Here is an 11,096-nt window from a genome sequence, read left to right as displayed (position 1 = left end):
CCCAGCTGTGTGATCTCGGGCATGTTTTTTGAACTCGTGTTTCCAGAAGGTTTGAATTAGATAGCGTATGGAAAACACTTACATGCAGCCTAGGAATCTGGTTAAGTTTGCATTTTTGATGATGATTGAGGGAGGCGGGTCCAACTTGAGAGTGATTTACCCACAGAATGGGAAGGCTGAGGTTTCTGCTCTGCAAGAGGTAATGACTAGGAGCAGAAGACAAAAGCAGAGCCAGGCTGATGCGCATCATAGGAAACTGGTTTCAGCACAACCTAAGAGAGCTGTCTCCCGGAGTAGCGGACCGGCCGTGGAAAGGCAGTGAGCACCCCACCCTGGGACTGTGCGAGCAGAAGCTCTTTTCACTGTCTGCCAGGAGGGGTTAGATTCTTTCTAAGCAGCTTCCTCCCTGTTCGCGTGTGGCTCTTCTGTTTGCTAAGTGTGTGCACGCCTGGGAGCCTGGGTTCCTCATCCCTGAATCAGGCCAGTGGTGCCCCTGGCCTCCCCCTCAGGATCTCTCTTTCTTTCCCCTTTTCTACTTCCCTCCAATGAACTCACACACACGATGGGCCCGGCTCTGGAAATAACAAAAGGAAGAAGATGGCATACAGCCACTGCCTTGGAGCAAGCTTAGACACACAGTGAGGGACACAGACCGGTGACCAGGAGGTTCTAAAGCAATTCCATAGGTGAAGCGGTAGAGATATGCATCGAGAACTCCGGGAGCATAGAGGAGACGTATCTAACTCAGCAGTGGGGAGGGGCAGTCAGAGCATGCTCCCTGGAGGAGGTGGTGCAATGATTGGATGGTGGGAGTACATGCTTTGAAAGCAGAGCAAATAGTGTGTGTGACCCAAGGCTCAGGGGGAAGGAACAGCATGGTGGGCAGGGAGCCACACCAAGGCTGGTGCTAGTGGGGTGCACAGCGTGAGGAGACACTGACAGCAGACGAGATGGAGAGGCCGGCAGAGGCTAGAGGTCGTCGGTCCTCATCTTCCGTGCAGAGCAATGTGAACTTGGACCCTGTAAATGAGACACGCTGCTGATTGAAACCCGAGCAGCGTGTTTGGGTTTCTGTGTTAGAGCGACCTCTCTGGAGCCTGCGTGGAGGGTGGATTAGGAAGAGAGAAGGCTGGACCACCAGTTGGCAGACTTGAAGTCCTGAAGGCCTCTAAGCCAGCAGCGACAGCGCCATGCACCAGGCCTCGTAACGGAGTTGTGGTGAGAATCCGATGGCGGGATGCCCAGGGAAGTTCGCAGTAAAACATGACTGTTGCCCAAATGCAAAGAGTTGTTATGCTTACGATCGCTCTATAAAACTTTGGTTTGGGGACCATGATGTAAATTGGATTCCCTCATCACATACCCAGGCAGTGGCCATAAAATGTGTCCATTTGGTCCAAACCAGTATAAATGGTACTTGTGCTTAACAAGAGCCTTTAAAAAGGCAATGAAACCACTGGCTTGAGAAATAATTTTGCAGATGCCTTTCGGACACAAGTTTTCCACTCAAAGATGAATTTTGGTGCTGCCGGGAAGGATGGGGGAGATTAGATTTCATGCAGGCAAATTAAGAGGACAGACAGCGCTCTTTGAATAAAAATTCTAGTAGACTTGGCACGAGAGGGCACTGGGTATGGGCCCGGGTGTCTCAAATGTGCTCAGCTGTTTCTGCAGGAAGTTGAGAATTGACCAGCATTATGGTCGTTGCTGTTTTTTTACCAGAACCTGTGATGGTGTATATTAGAGATGTGCCCTGGGAGGCCTCCTCGCGGGGAGGGTGGGAGGAGACTCTCTGAAGCCAGTGTGGTGTCTGCCTCCGGTGCTGTTTATGGCAGAGCTGGAAGCTGCCTCAGAAATTAAAAATAGATGTGCATACATCTCCTGCAGTTACCTAGCAACTAATAGGAGACAACGCAGAGGTTCAGAGGACCGGGGGAGGTGAACCTGCTGCAGGAATACCTGGGAGCATTCCCACGACACCTGAGGATTACCGGGTAATTACAGGTTTGAGCTGGCAGGCTTTGGGACAGACGGAGTGGTGTGGCTCCAGGACTGGAAAATTTTCCCTCGCATGCCCGCCTGGTGCAGAGCCTTCCCTTCGCACGGCCATATCATGGTCTGTTAGGGCCTGATAAACTCCGCTGGCCTCACCCTAAACACCCGAGACCCTACCCCACAGGTGGCAGCTGGACTTGGCACACCCTGCAAATGCTGAGTGGTCTCAGACCCAGCAATACCACCGAGTTTGATCTTGTATCAGCCTGGTGAACGCCACTCACCGCTACCTGGCGATTCACTGAGACCCTCTCTCATGCAACGCAGTACCTCCACCGGCTCTTTCAGCGACTGAGCCTAACCGGACGCCGAAAGGCGGAGGCAGGCAGAGGCGGATCTCAGGTTTGCGGGCCTGCCCCCGGGCCCAGTGCTGGTAAAAGCCAGCCTTGGTACACAGCTTGGTCATTCCCGCACACACCCAGGCCCACAGAGGCAGCCGCAACTGCGGATCGCTTTGTAGCTCCAAACAGGTTGCCCAGGGCCTGACACAGGCAGCATCTGACATTGGCCTGCCCCAGAGTGCCCCCCAAGAGGCCCCAGAAACAACATCCCAGTGGTCAGCTTCAGACAGCATCAGAGCAGGAGCCAATAAGCTCCGCAAGCGGCACATCCAAAGGGAGAACTCGGCTGGGGCCAGGCCTGCGGAGGTGGAGGTGCAGCTGCTCCGTGGCCAGCACCTGCACAGCAGCTCAGACACCGCGGTCAGGGCTGCTTCTCGCAGTCAGCCAGCCTGCAGGTCGACCCCACACGTGAATGAGCCAATAGCAATCACAACTCAACTACAGAAGAAAAAAACATGTGATGGGCAGGACTGCAGTGAGGGTGAGAGTGTGAGGGAGGGAGTGAATGAGAGAGGGCGAGTGGGCAGGCGTGCATGTGTGTGGGTGTGTGTGTGTGTGTGTGTGTGTGTGTGTGTGTGTGTCAGAGTGAGTCCAATTGTGCGGGGACTTGGGAGCGGGGTGGTTCAGGCTCTCCTGGCCTGGGAGCCACCGCTGCCTCCACAGCCACTCGACCAGCCCTTCTCCCAGCTCCAGCTTGGAGGCCAGGCCATCTTAGAAGGTTTACGAGGTCCTCCTCTTGAGGAGGCTGGGGGAGGGACTGCAGCCAGTGCCCGGCCTCACCGCCAGCCGGGCTCCACACGGCCCTGGCCCGGACCCAGTCTTGCCACCATCTGCTCGATGTGGACCCGGCCTGGACCCCACACCTGCCTCGGATCCCGCCTGGACCTCAAGTGACTGCCCGGGACCCACCCTGGAATCATGACAAGGCCCAACCCTGGACTTACCACTGCCGCCACCACTGTCACCTCCACCACCGTCATCATGTGGCCACTGCTACCCTAGAGCTGAGCTGCACAGCCCCACCGCCAGAGGTAGAGGTAGGGGCAGGAACTGCGCTGGAGGCCGGGGAGGGTGCTGTAGCCCCCCAGCCCCCCCCCCCCCCCTCCCCCCGGACCTGCTGGGGCTGAGGACTGGACAGAAGAGGCTGCAGGTCTGTGAGTGAGACAGGAGTGCCTGGAACGGAGAGAGATGGCCCGGAGGCTGCTGACGGCGGAGACCGCAAAGTGGGCGCAGCAGAAGCCCGGGCTGAAGTCCCTGGGTGGAGTAGCGCCAGCACGCTGCCTTCATCCAGTCCGGGAAGATCCCCCTGGTCTGTGTCAGTGGGAAGGCCACACAGGGGAACTCAGGGCCAGCCCCCAGCAGAGGGGTCTGAGGACCGCCCAGCCTTGCAGCTGGGAGGACCTTTATTTCTTGGAGGAACTCCTGCCGTTAAGCAGAAAGGGGATTGGACAGCAGGACCAGGAAGGAGGATCAGCCCTGCCACTTGGAGGGGAGGTGCCCTCTCACCACTGGCAGAACAGCTGCTTCCGACCCGCCTTGCAGAGACCTGAGGCAAGGAGGAACAGCCTGGGGCTGGAAATCGGTGCCCTGCAGGTGGCAGGGAGGAGGTGCCAGCAAGCCAGGCAGAGCTGAGGCATTGGAAGGAGAGGAAGTGCCCAGCCCCCACTACTATAAGCTGTTGACACCACCCCCAACACGAGTCTGATCAAACCATCCTGGCCAAGACCAGGCTACCCATGCAGAGCCCAGCTCAGGAGGGGGCGGGTGGGCGGGTTGCGGGGAGGGTAAAGAAGAGGGGAGCGGGGTGGGGGGGGAGAACAGCTCAGAACAGGGACACTCCAGGTGCGAGACCCGAGGCAGACCCAGCCTCTGGGCTAAGGAGGTCCTGCTTATCGGGCCTCAGTCAGGTTGCCCAGGGCCAGGAAGGGACAGTGACTCAAACTGTCCTGCAACAGAGAAGCTCCCGGGAGGCCCAGGATGGACACACCAAAGGGGAAGATTCAACATCACAGCAAAATCCAGGGAGCACCACAAATACCAAACCCAAAGGGTTCCTTTTGTGTGTGTTTCTCTCTTTTTCCCCCCTTTTTATTCCTTCTCTTTTTCTTGCATATCTCTAATTTCACTCTTTCCTTTTATTCTCTTTTATTCTCTTTTTGTCTCTCTCTCTTTTTGTTATTATTAATTTTTCATATTTTCTTTTTCCATTTTATTTTTTCCTATTTATATTTTAATATATCCATTATTATTACATTCTAAATTCATCATTATTATTTCATTTATTTTCTGTTTCATTTTCTTTTTTTATTTGTATTCTAGTTTTTTTAGCTTCTTTCTTCCTTCCATGTTTTCTTTTTCTTCTTTCTTCCTTTTTCTTTATGTCCCTTCTAAGACTTTGGTCTCATGTCTTTTAGTATCCTTTTTATTTTTTCTTTGCTCTGCTTTCTTTTCTTTTTCCTTCTAGTCTTCTTTGTAGTTATTGTTTTGCATAGTTTGATTTTCGTGATTTTTTGGTTCAGTCCTGTTGTGTCTTGTACTATTCTGTCACCACCTGTATTACAGTTTGCATGACAAGGTTGGGGTTGAGCCTCACATTCAGCAAGTCAGAGGGGAGATCCCACCCATGAATGGGACATCAACGATCAAATCCCAATTATAGCAAGAGAGCCAAAATAATGCACACCAGGGGACTTCCTAGAGCATTCAGCTCAGGAAATCAAAGAGACTGGGACAACATGAAATGAAACAATATCTGCATCATAGGGTTACCAGAAGGAGAAGAATGTGAGTAAGGAACAGATAACCTGTTTGAAAAAATAATGACAGAAAACTTCCCTAACCCAGTAAAGGAAAAAGTCACACACGTTCAGGAGGCACAGAGAGTCCCAATCAAGATGAACCCGAAGAGGCCCACATATAGACACCTCATAATAAAAATGGCAAAGATTAATGATGAAGAAAACATCTTAAAGGCAGCAAGAAAAAGACAATTACCTACAAGGGAGTTCCTATTAGAATGTGAGATCATTTTTCAATAGAAACACTTCAGCCAGAGGAGTGGCATGAAATAGTCAAAGTAATGAAAAGCAAGTGCCTGATTCAAGACTACTGTATCCAGCAAGGCTATCATTTAAAATTGAAGGTTAAATAGTTTCCCAGACACACACACACACACAAAAAGGCTACAGGAGTACATTACCACCAAACCAGTATTGCAAGAAATGTTAAAGGGACTTTTGTAAGAAGAAGAAGAAAACAGAGAGAGAGGAATATAAACATAAAAATATAAAAATAGCAAAAAAAGAAAAGAAAAGAAAAATGGCATTAAATAAGTACCTCTCCATAATAACCTTAAATGTAAATGGATTAAATGCTCCAATCAAAAGACATAGGGTGTTTGAATGGATAAAAAATGATGACCCATATATATGCTGTTTACAAGAGACCCACCTCAGAACAAAAGATTCACACAGACTGAAAGTGAGGGGATGGGAAAAAATATTCCATGCAAATGGAAATGAAAAAAAGCAGGGGTAGCAATACTCATATATGATAAAATAGACTTCAAAACAAAGACCATAAAAGAGACAAAGAAGGCCAATACATAATACTAAAGGGATCCAAGAAGAACATATAACCCTTGTAAACATTTATGCACCTAATACAGGAGCATATATATATATATATATATAAATATATATATATATAAAACCTCTTGATGGACTTTCAGGGAAAGATCAGCAGCAATACAGTGATAGTAGGGGAGTTTAACATCACCCTGACATCACTGGATAGATCTAACAGATGAGAAATCAACAAGGAAACAGTGGCCTTATTAGTAAATGACACACTAGATCAGATGGATCTAACTGATATTTACAGAACATTTCACCCCAAAGCAGCAAAATATATATTCTTCTCAAGTGCACATGGAACATTCTCAAATACAGACCACTTGTTAGGACACAAAACAAGTTTATACAAATTCAAGAATATTGATATCATACCAAGCATCTTCTCAGATCACAATGGAGTAAAGACAGTCTCTTCAACAAATGATGAAAGAGCTCAAGAACTTATTTGAAGAAATAATGACCAAAAGCTTTCAAAACCTGGTGAAGAAAAATGACACACAAGTCTAGAAGTGCAGAGAGTCCCAAACAAGTTGAATCCACAGAGGTCTACACCAAGACACATAATACTTAAAATGGCAAAGATTAAAGACAGAGTGAGAATCTTAAAAGCAGCAAGAGACAGTTACCTAAAATGAAACTCACGTAAGACTCTCAGCTGATTTCTCAACAGAAACATTGCAAGCCAGAAGGGATTTGCATGAAATATTCAAAGTGATGAAAAGTAAGGACCTATAACCAAGACTACTTTACCCAACAAAGTTATCATTTAAAATTGAAGGAGAAATAAAGAGCATCCCAGATAGGAAAAAGCTAAAGAAGATAGTTACCATCAAATCAGTATTATAAGAAATGTTAAAGGGCCTGCTAGAAGAAGGAGGAGGAGGAGGGGTAGGAGAGGGAGGAGGAAAAGGAATTCCTCTTAAGAAGTGGTAGGAAGCTGTTAGGAAGCTATATTAGTTTGCTAGGGCTGCTATCACAGACTGGGTGGCTTAAACAACAGAAATTTATTCGCTCACGATTCTGGGGAGACCTCATGAAGTCAGAGATGGAGGTGTCCATGGGTTGGGTTCTTAGGTCTGTCTCCTGGGCGTGTAGACGACTCTCTTCTCCTACGTCCTCACTTGCTCTTCCCTCTGTGTGTCTGCATCCTGATCTCCTCTTCTTATAAGGACACCAATCAGATTGGATTAAGGTCCACTGTGTGACCTCATTTTGCTCTAGTAACCTCTTTAAATCACCTATCTCCAAATACAGTCACATTCTGAGGTACTGAGAATTAGGGCTTCAACGTACAGATTTTTTTGGGAGGTGGGGGTTGGGGAGAGACACAATTCAGCCCATAACAGGAGCCATCCATTTTCTTTTCCTCTCCTGTCCCTTTCATAGTAGAAGTCGTATTGGAGGCACTGAGAGAAGCCCCGCGAGTCTGGGAGCCAGGTGTAAGGCCAGGCATCTGAGCACCTGAGGGCACCCTTCTCTCCCCACCCCAGGAGGGCTGACCCAGCAGTGCAGCAGCCGCGGTCCAGCCCCCGGAGCTGCTGGTGTGTTCACACACTTGAACCACTTACCCCACTCCGGAAGCATAGCCGCAGTGGTGTAGAATGAATAAAACATGAGGCATGGAGCAATGTCATCGTTTTACTTAGCATCACTGTGTCTTGATTTACAATAATATTGATATGGACAAGTGTCATTATTTATTTTATCAGAAATTGGAAACAACCTCAATGTTCAACAAGAGGATTCTTTGCAGCCTTTGGAAACTACGCTGTGGAAAGATACCTGTAATGTGAAAAAATCCTCATGCTAGGTGAAGAGAAACAAAGCAGGTTACAAAGAAGTACGTACAGTTTGATTCCAATTTTTTGAAAAGTCTTTTTATTACATGCATATATGCAAACATGTGTGTGTATGTGTTGGTTTATCTGGAAAGGTATAACCCAAAATACCGGTATTTAGAATAGCTCTCTCAGTGGTAAAGTTATACATATTTAAAATGTTTTCTTCTGTTTTTCTAAGTGTTTCATATTTTCTACAATAAATATGTATTATTTTTGCAACCAGGAGAAAAACATTAAAAATGTAAACCTTGCTAGGGAAAGATGTAAAAATGTAAACCTTGAAGCCTTGTTATGGAAAGATTCGCCTAACAGCCTTTTTCATAAAGAACGCCCTTACAGCTTTTCACACAGGACTGCATTTACAAAATTTAATTTATTTGACATTTTCCAGATACAACTCTCAGCTACGATTACCTGGGTTGCAAAATAATTTTTGTGGCGGCCTAAGAACCTCTCCCTCTTTTATTTGTCCCGCTGATGTTCTTTTTCCTTGAAGGGGTTTTAGGAGTGAATTCGGAGAAAGGGAGGCCCCACAGAGCTGGACAAAGGGCGCTTAACATAAGTAAGTGGGCTAGTCTAATGTGTCTAGAGTATCATCCAAGCAGACCCCAGAGAAGCAGGATGTGACTTCATAGGGACTTTGCTCCTTCTGTTTCTTCCCTGATTACCATGTTGGGGAAACTCGACAATACTGCTCTGTGCCCCAGTGGCTCATAGTGAAGCGTAGGCCACGCACGTAGAATCCCAGCCTCTGCATCAGCCACACCTGGCTTTCCATCCCAGCTCTGCCCTGTGCCTGCTCCGTGACACTCGGCAAGTCACTACCCACTCCGTGCCTCAGCTCCTCCTCTGTAACATGGGACAATCACGAAACCCAATTAAAGAGTTGTGAGAAGGACATGAACTTTAGGTAGCTCAAGGAAAGTGCTCAGCACAGCAGAATGTTGGTTCTACGCATGCACCAACATTTCCGTTTTTTCTTTTTACCATTCTTTTTTTTGGGGGGTGGGAGGGAGAAGGAAAGGGTGATTTTGCTACAAAGTGAAGAGGAAGGACCTGGTAAAAAACTGAGAGCAGAAGTTGGCAAACTAAGCCCACAGGCCAAATCCGACCCTCACCTGCTTTTGTAAATAAAGCTTTATTGAAACAGTCACGCTTCCTCATCTATGACAGCTTTTGCACTACAGATGCAGAGTTGAGTCACTGTGATGAAGACTGCGTGACCCATAGAGCCTAAAATATTGACTCTGACTCTTGGCAGAAAGTTTGCCAGCCCCCATTTCGAAGACAGAAACAGAACACCTTTTCCACGTGGACCGCCGTTCTGAGATAAATGCTGTAAGTATTTCTCTGTCAGGTGAAGTGGCTATTGTTAAAAATCCCAGGCACCTAGGAGTCCACCCTCACCAATATTTTCATCCCCTCATTTTTTCCCACCAAGAACGAACATCTACAATGATGAGAACAAGGCAGTGTTGGTTAGAAGCTTGGCAAGTTCTAAGAGAACTACAAGGAATGGAGCACTGCACACGGCTGAGGCACTAGGACCAGGCTGCCCAGGGGCTCGCCCAGGTCTGCACTCTGTCCTCTTCCTGGCACGAAGCCAGTTGACACTCCCAGGCCCCTTGCAGTAAAGAGGGCCACGCCTTGGACTTTTGCCAGTGGAACTGGAGGACATATGTCCAGCATTCCTACACCAGACTGAACACTCCTCACTGACCTCTGGGCCGGATGCAGACAACCCAGTGGAGGACCCTGAAGTTTAGAGCCATCTTCCTGGTAGAATTTTCTGGAATAATGGAAAGCTTCTTTCTGCACTGTCCAATATAGTAGCTTCTAGTCCCATGTGGCTACTGAGCACTGCAAATGTGGCTAGCATGACTTAGGAAGGAAGTTTTTACTTTTGATCAATCTAAGTGCTTACATATGACTAGCGTCCGCCATACTGGCTGGTGCAGGTCTGGAAGGGGCAGCTGCAGAAGTCAGGAGTGTTATAGGCTCGGATGTCTGCAGGGAGCGGAGCACCCCTCCCTCCCCCTCCCTTGTGGTGTGAGCAAGAAATTACAGTAATAGCTCTTTGGGTGGGCCTAAGCAATGAGAGTCACTGTGACTAGATAGGCTGCCTAATGCAGACACATGTCCTGGCCACCACTTTTATGAGGAAAGGACAATTTAGTCTACTACACACCCATTTTACAAGCATTGAGGATCCTGTCTCAAAAAACGAAGAGGGGGGTTTGTGTTCAGAGGTAAGAGCCTCCCTTGCTGCCAGTAGGAAGGTTTGTTCCATTCAACAAGACTTCCAATTGTGTGTTTTTTTTACAACCATTTATAACTGTGCATGTCCAATACATGACTGAGAAAGGCCCATCTGGTTTGATGATTTGGGGCTTAGGAGAAGAGATCATGAAAGGGAAGTATACGTTTTAGTACTTAAGAGATGGGGTTCTCTGCTGAGGAGGAAATGAGCTCCATGTCCAGGAGGGCCCGCCAAGAAGAGGCCAAGCAGACCGTGCTCCCCGGGGGTTCGCGGAGGTGCGAGAACAGCACTCCGGCGCTCCTTCCGGTCATTTCCAAGGTGAGATGGTGACTCGCCGCTGCAACAGGACAGCTGGTCTCTCTCATATCAGCAAAGAGAGTCTTTACAGTTTCGGTCCAGAGCAGGAGGGGCTGGATGGCAGGAGCGCTCTCCCCTGTTCTGTGTGCCCACGCATTTCGGTGACACCTGTTTTACTGTAAAGAGAATCAGCTTTGGATTCAAACTCACCTCTGCCAAAATCCTGAACCCATCACTTGGCAGCTTGCACAAGTCACTTCGCTTCTCTGAGCCTTGTTTTCTTTCATTTAGGGGTTCATAAAGCGACCTCACGGAGTGCCAGCAAGGATGAAGTAACCGCATCTGAGGACACATTTAGGACGGGGCTTTGTGAAGAGTCAGGACCTTGGGGGACAGTCTGATCGTTCCAGCCCCGGCACATCACAGAGGGCCTTTAGCGCGGTCCTGGGAGGGAGTGGGCTTATGCGTTAACAGTGCTTCTCAGACTCCAGTGTGCATTCATGTCACCGGGAGATTTTGCTTACATGCAGGTTCTGAGTTAGCAGGGTTTATGTACTTTAAATGTTTCCAGGTCATTTCAAGGCTGCTGGTCACTGACATCACCTCTGAAGAGCAAGGAACTGGAGGTCTTGTCCCGACCAGTGGGTCCCTCGGCTGTCCCCACATA

At 48.3% G+C, this 11,096-nt stretch overlaps 1 long non-coding RNA gene across 1 annotated transcript; it reads left to right on the top strand.

The window, feature by feature from the left end:
- Positions 1-7,748: 7,748 nt before the first annotated feature.
- LOC129147181 (uncharacterized) lies at positions 7,749-10,811 on the top strand. Its single transcript, XR_008554506.1, has 3 exons — positions 7,749-7,871; positions 9,134-9,210; positions 10,721-10,811. It is a non-coding gene; the product is annotated as an uncharacterized LOC129147181 (long non-coding RNA).
- The last annotated feature ends 285 nt before the right edge of the window (positions 10,812-11,096 follow it).

The sequence above is a fragment of the Eptesicus fuscus genome, chromosome 18 (assembly GCF_027574615.1).
Source record: "Eptesicus fuscus isolate TK198812 chromosome 18, DD_ASM_mEF_20220401, whole genome shotgun sequence".
Taxonomy (NCBI): domain Eukaryota; kingdom Metazoa; phylum Chordata; class Mammalia; order Chiroptera; family Vespertilionidae; genus Eptesicus; species Eptesicus fuscus.
The sequence above is the reverse complement of the archived record's forward strand: the minus strand, read 5'-3'. Positions and strand labels throughout refer to the sequence as shown.